Raw genomic sequence first — 15936 nt, 5'->3', positions numbered from 1 at the left:
GCAGGAGATTGGTATGGAGTTCATTTCCATCCTCACGACTTATAGTATTAGACACATCTAATCCAAAAGACCATGCGTCCACTGTGGTGCTTTACATTTCGTCATTTGACTGTTGATGAACTTCTCTGTAAACAGCAGAGACTAATACTCGAAAAGTTGTACCCAAGAAAAGTTTAGTTGATTTCCCAAGGTCCGAAAATATATCTTGTGGTCTCGATATACAGAATTTACGTGGATTTTAATCCAAATGCGCTCACTAAATAAAAAAAGTACAAAAGTACAATTGACGAAAAGATAGAAGAAAAGAATGAAGGAATACGTGAATGAAAACAACACAGAAAACTCACCAACCTCTCGTTTGCAATACTCCGCATCAACGTTCGTGTCTCATGTACATTGCTTTTGTTGTGCGTTTTTTTATGTTTTCAGCAAGACAGCCAGAGAAAACATGAGGTTTATTCAATTTATGCACAATAATGTGTTTATTACATTTACTGAACAGCTCCGGTGGCCTAGTGGTTAGAGCGTCCGCCTCTGATGCGGGAGGTCGTGGGTTCGATCCCCGGCCGAGTCATACCAAAGACTTAATAAAATGGTACTAACAGCTGCCTCGCTTGGCGCTCAGCATTAAGAGGTTAGTGTTAGGACTAGTCGGCCTGAGGTCAGGATAATGTGACTGGGTGGGACATAATGCTACATGTCTGCGGCATGATGCCCCAGTGCTAGACATCACTATAAACTGTCACACTGCAGACATCGTATCGATATGACTGAAAAATTGTTAAAGCTACGTTAAAAAATCCAAAACCACACACACACACATTTACTGAATTTTTTATATATATTACATAATACTTATTTATAATTTTAGAAACAAATGCAAAATGATTAAGTTAACAATGTGAAAGATGGATAAATGACATGGGCGTGTTGTCTTAAACTGAATGAATGGCGAATTCCGGTTGGTTTAAGCCAGGAATTACATCAATAATAAATTTGTCGTCATTTGTACGGTTGGTTAGATCTTAAATCACATGCTAGTTCCGATCCTTATATATAAACCTGACGCACGATTCTCTGATTTTTCTTGAACGGTACGTCATCATATTAAAAATTATACAATGCCCAGATAGTACAGTAGTGTTATGTCCAGAGACATTCCATGGCGGGAGACCCGGCGTGATCTGGGTAGTATTCAAATCCACACCCACCAGTTCGAAAGTCCGGAACGCTAACCACGGAGTCAGACTTGTACTATCGGTACCAAGAGATGTGGATGCTGTACGCGTTATCTAAGGAATGTTTTGTCCAAAAGACCCAATACTGATTCAAATCCTTTCTTCCATAGGCGAATCCCATAGGCACATTTTAATGACGTAGTTCCAAAAAAATGAACGTAAAGGAAGTGCTGAAGAAAGCTGTATTTATCTTTGCCGATTCAACAAGAAATATAGGTTATTACGACCACAATTTACTGTACAGGGGGTAAATAAATAAGTGACAATGGTAAATGTCCTTACAGCCTTAAGTTTATGTGAAACTGTGCTACATGTAAGAGAAAGAGAAATATAATATTCATTAAAGATTGAATCGTGCACGTGTACCGTCACTTTTATATACACGACCGTTTTGCCCTTGGTGATTTCAAATCTAAACACACCCGTGAAATTTCATGACTTGATAATCAAACGTATCTGTAATCATAATGACTTACTTTTGATGCCTTTGTTTTGGTGGTTTTTTTTTTTTTTTTTTTTTTGGTCTATCCAGCAGTAAGAAAGATATGGCAAAAAGAAAGAACAACAACAGCGTGCGTGCGTGCGTATGTGTGTGTGTTTGCTAGCACTTGCTAGCATTTAACAGCACGTCAGGAAAATTATGGATATGTGGTACCAATTCAAAGTAAAGTTATTAAAATGTAAATATAAAGAAATGCGCAAAGCACTTAAGGAAGTTAAATCCTTCCAAATAAACGTAAACATAAAGCACGACAAAATAAGAAACTGTTTAAGTTCGTTGAAATGTATATATAATTCAGGGCAAAACTGAAGAAATAATATAAATCCTCAAAGTAGTCAAAAATTGTTTCTCTTGGTGAATCATCATAGTGTTTCGTTGCTTAGTTTACATCTGACATCTTCTGACTCACAGGATGGATGTCAAGAAAACTGGACAAAAATGTGTTTCACCTCGATTGACATTGGCGGGATATGCAATCTGGTCAAGGTCAATCCACGCATGAATACATTGGTCAGGTATACATCTCCTATGCTCGATAAGCACAACACCCTGCCATTTGCTTTATACGGCGGAAGCCATTCTCCATTGACGGGCATGATGTTCCGATGCTTGTTTGTAGAACTTTCATTCTACATATTTTGTCAGGTATTTACACATGAATATTTACATACGAAACCGTTTTATGTTTAGTAAAATTGGGACCAGAAATAGTCAGCACAATGTGCAACATCGTGCAATTTAATGATATAACCACAAAAAGTGAGAACTCTTGATTGGTTGACTTTCATTCCACTAAACTGTTGATTGGTTGATCTGATTCACTGAGAACTGTTGCTTGTTTGATTTTCATTCACTGAGAATACTTGATTGGTTTACGTTCAACCAGTTGGATGGTTGATTTGAATTACTGAGAACCACTGGTTGCTTGATGTTCATTTATCGTGTACAGTTGGTTGGTTGATTTGATTTACTGAGAACCACTGGTTGCTTGATGTTCATTTACAGTGTACAGTTGGTTGGTTGATTTGATTTATTGAGAACCACTGGTTGCTTGATGTTCATTTACCGTGTACAGTTGGTTGGTTGATTTGATTTACTGAGAACCACTGGTTCATTTACCGTGTACAGTTGGATGGTTTGAGAAAACAAATTATTGGCTATATCATGCTTAGGAAATGGGAGCAAAGTACCTTTTCCAAAGACACACTGAAACATTCCACCAGGCTAGATTTTAGCGGGTATCAAACCCGAGATCCTTGAAATAACAGTGTGACGCTAAGTTAACTAAGTTACTGTTTCTCTAACAAGCAATTCGTGTTTTGCTGTTATTTAATTTGTTTGTATGTTTGCGTTTTTTAAATGGCAGTTTTTCAACACATTATTGATTATGTTATGCCGAGAAACACCGAGCAAAGTGACCTTTTCAAAGACACACAGAAACAACCTGCTGGCTTGAGCGAGTATTTAAACCGCGACCTTGTCATAATGACCGACGCCTTGCCAAATGAGTTGCTGAATCTCCACCATAAATGACTGCGAACAAGAAAATAATATAATTCCAAATTTGCACTATTTGTTTTGTAACGCACACACACACACACACACACACACACACACACACACATTATTTCATATTGATATTCGGTACTCATTGGCCGTGCCATGATTGGCAGCATAAGCTGCTTCTTCCAGTTCTGCGATCCCATAAAGCACTTAGATTGTGAAAATGATTCCATTGTGAAAGTGCACGGAACATAGTCCGAGGCAATGTTAAATACTTTTGTTGGTTGTTTAATTTGTTGCAACCGTTTGATGTGCCACAAATGTAAGAATATTAACGTATGAACAGTTATGAACAAGTTTTGCTGGTACAGCTAGTGCATCCGTTCGGTACATTTGAACTCCTGAGAGTACATTTGCCAAGTTATCATGATTCAGATGAGAACGTGAATTATACCCGCACCTATTAACAGTTAAGATGAAAGCACTTGCTCATTGCTTGGTTCATTTTCGCGTGTTAGAAATTTGTAATTATGCAATATAAACCCATGAACATGGGTTATTGCAATATTAACTACTTCAGTGCGATGCAGGTATGTGTTGGTCGATTACCTCTGGGCCCTGTAATCACGATCTGCAAGAGCTAAATATTTCAAATCGTTGTTACATTTCAGATATTTCTGCCGCTTAAATCTTTGCTAGCAAAAGAAGAAGAAGAAGAAGAAGAAGAAGAAAGAAAAAAAAAAAAACACGATTGAATCACGAAACGAAATTTTCTCAATCGTCTTATTATTCAAGTCTCTGCATACAAGTAGAAGTCAAATCTCAACACTGCCAAAAGACTTGAAGTATGGTTTTTAGTCTTGATTCAGATTTTGTCTCCAAATAGTTTCTTGACCACGTGACTATTTATTTTCCAAAGAATCATATTCTCTTGGCTAACATATGTTTATACCTTTGTCTTCAGTATTTTTGCTCAATGCCTTTCGCGGTTGGATAAGGATAACAACGGTAAGTTGTGTGAAGCACCGTGCTCAGGTTTTCGACAAATGTGATCCATTGAACCAATTCGATCTTTTCAGTAAAATAGACTATCAGTACAAAGAAAACAGGACTAATGCATTTTGACAGCATTACCTTTTAATCAGATAATTGTCTTTATTATAAGCTCGTTTTAGTCTCCATTAACTTTACGTTGTCAGAATTGTGCAGCATTTTACGATACTGAACGCCTAAATGTTGCACCTCGTTCACGAAACGTGTGCTTAAAAATTGTACTGTGTATTAGAAACTACGTAGTGAACAAACCATGTACACACATGTAGTAGACGCGTTAGGTTTTGGTTGATTAGATTTATTTGTGAATAAACTAAACAAGCTGTTTCGTCCATTTGAAAGTGTAGATGATAAAGCTAACCACGTGGACGAGTTCACCGAGTCAGAAACGAAACTTTCAAACAAGCAAACAAATGAACGTGATATATGCAATGCCAACAACAAACGTGAGAGACGCAGTAATTGAAACAAACATTCTGATCATTGAAACAGTTATTTAGGAGAATATTCGTATCTTTTCGCAAATAGAATGGTTTAGACTATGACCGGTGCTCCCTAGGGTCTATAAAAGTAACACAGAAAAGCATAAGGAGGCCAAGGGCTATCGCATATCTATCAGAGATGTACTATGTTACATTTGGTAGGAACCTAAGGGCCTCAAGGCCAATAACACTGGTCAACAGTGAAATCATTACTGACTTGAAAAGGCCCTAATCTGTAGTATTTTGGTGTGCCGAACACGAATATAACCGTGAAAAATTTGTATTGGCTCTCGTTTTGAAGATATTCATATACCTCATTTTCTATGTTTCACTGTGTAAATTTCTCCAGTAGGACTGCAGCAACATCCGGAATAATGATGTAACATTGCATAATACCATCATGCTCACATCATCCACAGTTGATTGCATCATTTTCTGATGCAATGCAATACTAATGCCATGCGGCTGCTGAAGTAAGTTGACGTCAGCAGTGTACTATACATGTGTAGGCCTATTATACTAATGCCAGGCGGCTGCTGAAGCTGACGTAAGCAGTGTACTATATAAAGCCCAATCAGATAGGTTCAGCATTTAAAATATTTTAGACGTTGTGCGAGACAGTTCAAGCTACTGTTACATAAAACTTATTATTTTATCCATTTACGTACAATAAAGAACAGTAATGCCTCGAAAGTGTGTTAATACCGCGGACAATTTTTGCTATATTTGTGGGGAAGTGACATTTGCCAACCAGAAGAAAAGTATCAATTCTCAAGTGAAGAAGGCATATCATCTTTACTTCGGATGCAAGGTTGGTGACCAAGACAAGCCTTGGGCTCCGCATATATGCTGTGCTACATGTACAACACAGCTTTCACAGTGGTTGAATTGCAAAAGGTCATCAATGCCGTTTGCAGTCCCAATGGTGTGGAGAGAGCCAAGCAACCACCTAAATGACTGTTACTTCTGCTTGGTTCCTCCTCTTTCCGGCGGAATAACGAAGCGAAAGAAGTCGAGAATAGTCTACCCAAACATTCCGTCTGCATTGAGACCAGTTCCACATGGTGAGGGACTTCCTATTCCAGAACCTCCAGCAGAATATTCTCTTGATTCATCTGACGAAGACAAAGGTGAGTCGACCTGTTCTTCTCCTGGTCCATCAGCATGCAGTGATCCAGATTTTCACTGTGGTGCATCATCAACCCCACACAGAATAACACAGGAAGAACTAAATGACCTGATTCGTGATTTGGACTTATCAAAGAACAAGGCAGAATTGCTAGGATCAAGACTCCAACAATGGAATCTTCTAGAAGAAGATGTCACAATTACTGCATATCGAAAGCGCCACCAGCAATTGGAGCCTTTCTTCAGAAAGGAAAGTAATCTGATATTCTGTTCCGATATTGAGGGCCTCATGAATGCTTTAAAAATCACTCATGACCCACAAGAATGGAGACTATTTGTGGACTCTTCGAAACTGAGTCTCAAGGCTGTGCTTTTGCACAATGGAAACATTCTTCCATCTATTCCAGTAGCGTATGCTGTCCACATGAAAGAGACATACGATAACTTAAGGCAGCTACTGAATTCCATTGAGTATAACAAGTACAGCTGGCACCTCTGTGGTGATTTGAAGGTAGTTGCCCTTTTAATGGGACTGCAGCAAGGATATACAAAATACATGTGTTTCTTATGCGAGTGGGATAGCCGAGCAAGGGAAATGCACTACATGAGGAAGGAATGAACTCACAGGCAGAATGTAGCCATTGGAGAGAAGAATATCCAACACCCAGCTCTGGTTGAGGCTCAGAAAATCTTGCTACCACCCCTTCACATCAAACTAGGTTTGATGAAGAACTTCGTGAAAGCCATTGACCGGACTTTGCCAGCATTCCGATACCTGCATGAAAAATTCCCTCGACTCAGCGAAGCAAAGATTAAAGAGGGAGTTTTTGTGGGTCCTCAGATTCGAGAGCTTTTCAAAGATGACCGGTTCAACAACTTGCTGGAAGGTGACGCGAAACAAGCATGGAATGCTTTTCGCCTAGTTTCTACAAACTTCCTCGGAAATGTTAGGGCAGAAAACTATAAGGAACTAGTAGAAGACATGTTGATGAAGTATAAGAAACTTGGCTGCAATATGTCTCTAAAGATTCACTTCCTTCATTCCCATTTGGATTTCTTTCCTAGCAACTGTGGTATTGTTAGTGATGAACACGGCGAACGTTTTCATCAAGATATCGCAACAATGGAACAAAGATACCAGGGAAAATGGTCCACTACAATGCTGGCTGACTACTGCTGGACACTCCTCAGAGATGCTCCCGAACAGCTGTACAAGAGACAGGCGAAGAAATCTAAGATGTAGTCAATGACTTGATTTTTTATAGGTAGGCTATTACAGTTGACCTTTTACTATTGGAATGCATTTCGTTATGTAAACATTAATTTCTTGCAGATTACAAAAAAACTAGAGCCAATTTTGCAATTTGACTGTCATATTCGTGTTCAGCACATAAAAATTGATAAGAATTGACTAATTTTATTTCAGTAACATGACTTTTGTAAAAATTTGTTGTCCAGTGTAAGCCAAGACCACGAAAAAATATTATTTCCGCTGGCAAGATGGACTGTCGCACAACAGCTGCTTTTCAATTTTCCGCGTATAACTAAAACTATTTTGATATAATAATAATAATAATAATAATAAAACTAATAATAATAATAATAATAATAATAATAATAATAATAATAATAATAATGTAGACTTTGTATAGCGCCTAATCTTTAGAAGCTCTAAGCGCTTTACAACATTACACAACACCTATAACATAAGAAAACATATATAATGATATGAAGAAAAAAAAAAAGGGGGGGGGGGGGGCCCGAATGGTCTAGTGGTCTAAACCGCTCTCCGTTACGGATCACTGCCATCTCACCTCTGTCAGCGAGGGTTCGAGTCTAGGATTCGGCCAATGTGGGTATGTGAGAAAGCTTGCCAGTAGCTTCTCGTGGGTCGGTGGTTCTTTGCGGGGTTTTACTGGGTTTTTCCTCCAGCATTAATGCTGGCCGCCTTGTATGGTCTATTGTGTGCTGAAAAATGGCGTTAAACCCCACAACAACAACAGCAACAAAAAACAAACACCGTGAAATTAGAAAACATAAAAACATGCTGAAAGTATTTAAGGTAGGAATCATTATTAGGTCTTTAAGTTTGTTCTTGCAGTCGAAATAGGTAAGTTTTAAAAGCACTCTTGAAGGGGATCAATGTGTCTTTGTGTTCAAGTTCAGTGGCAAATCGTTCCATATTGATGGGCCCTGGTACGCAAAAGAACGTTGTCCATATGATTTCGTTTTCATAGTGGGAATAAGGAGTATACGATTGTCAGAAGAGGAGCGTAAGTGCTGGTGTGTACACATGGATGAGGTCGGATAGGTATGTTGGACTGGAGTCAGTCAGTGAAACGTAGCACAGAGAACATATTTTGTGTTTGATCCTGGATCGAATGAATAGCCAGTGTAGGGTACAGAGCAGCGGGGAGGTGTGCTTTGATTGTGGTACTCTAAGGATGATCCGGGCAGCTGTGTTTGGAACTTTCAGAAGTTTCTAGAGTAGATATTGAGATGAACAAGAGAGAATTGAGTTACAATAGTCCAGTCTTGAAAGTACTAATGAAAACACACGTGTTTTAGTGTCATCAACTGAAAGATATTTGCGAATGGAGCTGATGCGTATCAGATCGAGATATGCAGCCTTGCATATGTTCATGACATGTTGGTGCAATGAGAGAATACTGTCTAGAGTAACACCTAGGTTTCGTACTGACTGTGTGAATTTAATGTTGGTGTTGCGGATATCTATTGTTTGTGGTAAATAATGTGAATGAGAACACCTTTGTGTTGTAATCAGAATGACCTTAGTTTTGTCATCATTCATCTGCAGCTAGTTACTTGTCATCCATGATTTCACTTCAGAAATGCACCTCTCTACACCTTGGATGGTAGCATCAGCTTCAGATGGGTGGCTAGATTTGTACATTTTGGTGTCGTCAGTGCACAATTGGTGGGACAATGGATGATGATCTATGACACTTGAGAGGGGATGAGTGTATAGAATGAACAGAAGAGGTCCAAGAACAGACCCCTGTGGAACACCACAACATTGATCAACTGGGCTGGAGTATATTCCTTTTGCAGACACAATTTGTGTAATGTTGACCAAGTAGGACTTGAACCATAGTAGGGCTGTATCATTAATGCCAAATATATGCTGGAGACGGCGAAGACATATATCATGGTTCATTGTGTCAAATGCTGCAGACAAATCAAGGAGGGTGATGACTGTAATCTGTCGCTATCCAACGCAGAGAGAATGTCATTAACTACTTTTAGAAGAGTAGTTTCAGTACTGTGGCAAGGGCAATAGGCAGACTTTACATTGCTAAAAAGACTGTTTGAATTCAAATGAGGTACAAGTTGGGATAGAACAACCTATTCTAAGATATTTTTTATATGAATGGGAGATTAGAATCTGGGCGGTAGTTCTTTAAATCGTTATGTTCGAGTGTTCGTTTCTTCAGCAGAGGCTTTACAATGGCAATTTTTAAAAATGATGGGAATTCCCCAGATGAGAGAAATGTATTAATAACATCAGTTAGTGAAGGCAATACTGGATCTAAGCACTCAACCAGCAGTGATGTTGGAATTTCATTAAGTTCACTTGACTTAGGTGCACTCTTCATCACGATTGTACATACTAAATCCACAGAGACAGGTACAAATGCTGCTAATGGTTGCCGCTGAAATTCTGTATCGTAACTGTATTGTGTCGACTAGTCAATTGAAATTGTCTTGTCAAGCTTATCTCAAATGGTTCGTACTTTATCACGGAAGAAATTTGCAAAAAAGTGTCCGGAAGGACGACTAGAGAGAAGGTAGGTGGAAGTGGTGTACATTTGTTCCTTGACATTAGCTTATTAGTGATTTCGAAGAGCTCTTTGCAGCTGGAACATTCCATGATCTTAGTAATGTAGTTGGCGAATTTTGTTGTATGGACTATGTTTGTGACGTTCTTCTTAGCGGCTTCATAGACTTGCTTATGAATAGCGAGTCTGGTGGAAAGCCAAAGCCTCTCAGCTTTACGGCGATCTCTGCAGTGCGAAGCTGGTCCCTAACACTGCTATAAAACGGAGAACACTTTTGAACTGATACTCTGCGCTTGGTGGCTGGGGCTTGTTTGTCGAGCAATGAACGCAGGCAATTATCGAGTTCGTTCTGCTGTAGGAGGTAAGCAATTTGTTAGGTTTGTTTTGATGTCATGCGTTAGTTTGGTTCTTTTTATCATATGGAGGTTTCTCTTAGTAGCAGGCAAAGTGGAGGTTAGGGACTGATACGTCGAGATGGCATATAATGCAGAGGTGATCTGATGCAAGTTGGTGGGATACCAGGGAGGACCGTTTCATATTATCATCGGGTCTATGAAGAATCCAGTCTAAAATGTGACCATGTTTATGGATGGGTTGGTTAACTGACTGTTTGTGGTTGAAAACATTAATGGAATCTAGGAGTTTTCATGTGTATAGATTTCCAGGGCAGTCAAAGTGAATGTTGAATCTCCAAGAATAATCAGGATATTATAAACAGAATAACATTATATTATTATGATGTTCAGCTAGGGATAGAAGAAACACACTGTAAGATACAGGTCATACATGGGGACTTTCCAACAGTGAGATGCAAGTGACAGGGTATAAACATGTTGTCCTTTGCTGGTAATAAGAACGGTAATAAAAATACTTAAATTTATGCACATTGAAGTTCCTCAAAATGTGCTTTCTTAGTTCTGCAAATCCGAATGATATGTCCTGCCAAACCTGATACACACTGAAACGGTACTGGAATTTCGAGAACATTTCTAGTTGAAATCTGTTCTCCTTAGTGCACTGAATCGACCCAATAATCAAGTCCATCATAATCAGAAGTGCAGAATTAAGTTCGATTAACATAGGAGCAAAATCCATATGCATTCATTTACGATATGACTCTAAATTTCAGTTTTATGCACAACAAAACGACAATTCTGTTTTCAAACTACCGGCTAAGTTCTAAGGTCGCTGGGCGGCGCTATTTACACATTAATATTGTTATCGTGTATTCATGAATATACGGTTGTGCATTTATTTTTAATACAGCATCAATTCAAATATTTTGTTTCCTGCAGTGTGTAAAAAATACACTAGACGAAACAAAATATTGAATTTATGCGGTATTAACGATAAATACACAACAGTAGATTAGAATAAGAAAATTAGTATATAATTAAAAGGTTACTACACTTGTATGGTTGTGCAATATTCATCTGAAGAAGAAAAGAAAAAAAACTCGTTCATATTTTCCCATACAAATATAGTAACCTATAATTATTACATACGCACTGAATCGTACACGACTGATCCGTTATTCCGCATCGCACACCTAAAATTTCAATATCGCACACCCAGCCTGGAACTACACTGTGATGCAAATTTTTAAAGAATTACATCTTTTTACAATCTATGTTGTCGAGATATTTTCAGCACTGAGGCAACTGCAGGAAGTGTATGTTTGATTATATTTTAAATTCTTGCGACTGTTCGAGTAGAATATAAAGAGAAGAAAAAAGGACAATATTTTTAGAATTTTATTTTAAAAAATGCCCAAATGACTGTTAAAAATACAAGTCTGCGTGTTAGAAAAAAAACACGTTTTCGTTTTCTTAATAATATCTGCTGAAATTATCGCCTTTGAGTTAAATGCATTAATAATTTCTTGCATTAAATAAAAACATGAAAAAAGAATTGGAAACTGTAAGTTAATGAAATTTCTGTGTAAAACTGAATTTATTTAATCGCTGTTAGTCTGTGAAATATGTCTTGGAATCGCCATATCTGCAATGCAGACAAACCAAAACTGCAACTGCAAAGTAAATGTCTAGGCTCCGAGGGGTTTTACAATATCTTTCCTAATTCATTTTTAGTATACATTTAAAATATTGAAAAGAATGTGTGAATAAAAATGGGATATGTAATAAGTACAAAACCACATAAGTGTTTTGTTAAGTTGTGTGTGTGTGTGTGTGTGTGTGTGTGTGTGGAAGGGGACTTCGTTTGAAACCGCGTAGGAACATATTTCTGGGCCTGAGGCATCGACATATTCCTACGCCGTATCAAATTCGTTCTTTCCGCCCACTTGAAACAAGCACATCTAGAGTTTTGTATATGTATACACGTTTTAATCCTTTAATATTGCAGATCACTCTATGTGATTTAGTGCGCAATCAACTCAATATGTGATGAGACCTTTGCATCAAAGTGCATATTTTATGTTTATTTGCGTTGAAAGACAGATGAAAGAAAAGAAAGAAGGAAAGACGGAAGAAAGTAAGATAGAAAGAAAGTGAAAATACACTACATTAGTACAACAATATCTCATGCCGTATTTAAAATACGGTAAATAAAATAGGCTGAATGTACACTAAGCGACGGTACAGGGTAGCCATGACTTTAAAACACGCACCATTTTGCCACTGCATTATTTTGTTGCTTTTTTTGTGTGCAGGAAAATAAGTTGGGTGGGGGGCAGAGAGAGAGAGAGAGAGTGATTTGGATTTTTAACGTAACTTTAACAATTTTTCAGTCATATCGCTACGATGTCTGTTGTTGTTGTAGGGTTTAACGACATTTTTCAGCACACGATAAGCTTATACATGGCGGCCCGTATTAATGGTGGAGGAAGAACCCGGTAAATCCCCGGAAAGAACCACCGACCCTCGAGAAGCTACTGGCAAGCTTTCTCAAATAACCACATTGGCCGAATCCGAGGCTCGAACCCACGCAGACAGAGGTGAGATAGCAGTGGTCCGTAACGGAGAGCGCTTTAGACCACTCGGTCGCTCGGTATTTTTCTTTCAGACTCACGGTAATAATTATATGGACAAATTGAAAGAAGTTTATATATATATATATATATATATATATATATATATATATATATATATATATATATATATATATATATATATATATATATATATATATTCTTTTGAGAGATTTTGCTATCTCCAACTGTAAATACCAGACATAATGTTTTGTGGGCGGAATTTCAGTCCTTGTACAAGCATCCTTACTAAAATTAGCAACCCATTCTTTAGGTGTTGTATTGAAAACACGTCTTTTAAGGATATGCAGATAGAAAAAGAAAATGTTCCGCAGCTCAAATGGTTTTCACTTGTATGAAGGTTGGGTCAATAGGTTTGGTCATTCACATTCATAATTTTAAGTTAGTGAATTGTTCATATAATGGTGATTGTTTATGTGTACTATGGGGAGCCGAATAAGTGCCGCGAGTCGTATTAGTCGATATTGTGGTCACATATAATAGATTACGTGTTGAAGCACACTCTGAACTCTGCCGCTAAATTAATGCCATTATTTGCACAGATACATCAATATGCGTAAGCGAAATTCTTTAATATATTTAGACAAGTCACATATATTTGAAAAGATTATCGATTGAGTGAGAAACAAATATGTCGTTACGGTGCGATAAGATAAAGACCACAATCTGAAGGTGACAGCAAGTGTCCAGCACATAGGTCAGTAATGGCATGTTTTGCGTATTCCATTACGGGACAGATTACATGGGAACATTTAAATATTAACCTATTAAGGGTATCGATGGATCGGATTAAAAGTTGAAATTGTGGTCATTCAAAGCGTGATGCATAATTATATCTAGCGGATGAAGACCCATTCACCTCCAAATGAACCTTTTGTAAACATTAGAGCGGGAGGGCGGGGTTCATTGTGTTTAGCGAAAAAAACAGGAACCATTCTCAGTCAATTACAGCCGAAGGGGGTGGATGTTGGTACCAATAATTTTAATTACAAAGCAACGAATTATTACTTCAGAGGGTTAAAATCACCGTATTTTAAACACAGTTTTCGAAATACTAGTATGTTAATAGTATATTTACAAAAGTACGTCAGTCATCATTTCAAATTATCTAATCTGTGCATAACCTGAAACCATTCCTACAAATTTGCATCATTACGTCCATTGATATCTCTAATTGACATATGGCTCTTTAATAGTCGACCTCATTCGTAAATAACAAAATGTGTTATCATTTTCAGACTTTCTCTCTTGTACCTTAAACCTATCTTCTTAGAAGTTAAATTGCGTGGTTTTAGTCTTTTTAACAAAATTTCGCGGCACAACGATTTTACATACATGGCAGTGGTCGTCTATCTAATCTACTTTAAAAAAAAAAAACAATGTGTACAAAATTGTCACAGAACAGACAAAAATGTAACGTAAAAATAATTCCTACTGCTGTATAATATATATATATATATATATATATATATATATATATATATATATATATATATATATATATATATATATATATATATATATATATATATATATATATATATATATATATATATATATGTAGATATATATACATAGATAGATAGATAACGGCGGTTTTAACGTAGATGAGGTTATTTGCACGTTTTCGTTTACCCTCAACATAAAATTATCAATCTTGTTTCGTTTTTAGTGTGTTCTACACGGACGTTTTGATCTTTTATTGAGATCATATTCTTTATTTGTCTTTTTGTATTAAAGAGGTAATCGATCACTGTTATTCAAGCCGGTTTATCTCGCATGCTACATCATTTGTATGTCAGAAACTGGGACTTGAGCGGTACAGGTGTAAAAACCCACGGTAAGTCATATTCATATATGTTGTTTGTTGAAGTTTCATGGCGCCAAAACCAGTACGACTAACTTATGCATGTGCGCCAGAATATAAAAATGATGAGTGGTAGCTGTAGTCATTAAAGGACTAAGCGTACATTTAAATAACATAAAAAGTTGCTAGTCGATAGTATTTGTACACACCAATAATCACTGTCATTTACAGAAATGTACAAGGTTGTTTTGCCGTGCTTGTATCACGCTTTGTCTACAATGATTAAAAGTGGAGGGATGTGCTAGTAAACACGTATGAAGGCCGTGTCATAATAACTTAGGCTCGTTATTTAAAAGCACGTATGAAGGCCGTGTCATAATAACTTAGGCTCGTTATTTAAAAGCACGTATGAAGGCCGTGTCATAATAACTTAGGCTCGTTATTTAAAAACACGTCTCTCACATTTGAATTACGTGTTTTTAAAGCATACGTTGATGTTAAAATAGATATTATATGTTTGTGTTTTTTTTTTGATAATAAATATTCAATAACTCATTGGATTCGGATCAATAAATACATGCAAACTTATGCGAGAAACCAAGAGAAAGAATTTAGTGTTCAGCCCACAGGTGCTAGACGCGAGCTTGATGTTGAGAAGTAAAGAAAAAAAAACAATAAAAAACAATAATCTAAAGGAACAAATCATACAGAGTCACAAAAATACCTTAGATTACCCCCATGACCATTTCTGACATAGCACCCTCTCTATCATAATATATGAGAGAAGGTACGGAACTTACAAATACTTCGTTCCACCCATGACCCTCAATTTACTTCTGCTGTTTCCGTACATTAAGGCCCACGACCGTACTAGATGGCTTGTTTTACTCCTGAGATATTTTTCTATCCATCAAGCCATGATTGACTTTTCTGCGTTGTACGAAACTGAAGTTACGGGCTCCGAAACGTGCGATTTTTGCGAATTTGTTCGTTTTGGACACGTGCGTGCACATGTGAAAACCACTACATGTACCATGTTTTCAACACTATGGTGCATACCTTCTTGAATTAAAGATCAGTGGCAGATGCAAAATTAAGTTTTTACTTACCATTAACTCGATTTAACTTGTCTTCTTCACTGCACATACATTGTATACATGCGAATCTTTTTTTCAAAATAGGTAAACTATGCGGCACACGTCAACGCCGAAATGTGATTGGCTCAAAAGGTTATACTTATTATCACATGAGCTCGGACTTGTCTGAGAGTAAAAAATCGCACGTTTCGGGGCCGTAACTTCAGTTTGGTAATCGCAGAAAAGTCAATAATGGCTTGATGAATAGAAAAATATCTCAGGAGTAAAACAAGCCATATAGTACGGTCTTGTGCCTTAAAAAAAAAACGGAAATATC

General features: G+C 37.3%; 1 non-coding gene across 1 annotated transcript; it reads left to right on the top strand.

Annotated features, from left to right (window-relative positions):
* The first annotated feature begins 500 nt into the window (after positions 1–500).
* Positions 501–574, top strand: Trnaq-cug (transfer RNA glutamine (anticodon CUG)). The gene has a single exon. It is a non-coding gene; the product is annotated as a tRNA-Gln (tRNA).
* The last annotated feature ends 15362 nt before the right edge of the window (positions 575–15936 follow it).

This window comes from Sinohyriopsis cumingii, chromosome 8, assembly GCF_028554795.1.
Source record: "Sinohyriopsis cumingii isolate HCF-2022 chromosome 8, ASM2855479v2, whole genome shotgun sequence".
NCBI classification, from domain to species: domain Eukaryota; kingdom Metazoa; phylum Mollusca; class Bivalvia; order Unionida; family Unionidae; genus Sinohyriopsis; species Sinohyriopsis cumingii.
The sequence above is the reverse complement of the archived record's forward strand: the minus strand, read 5'-3'. Positions and strand labels throughout refer to the sequence as shown.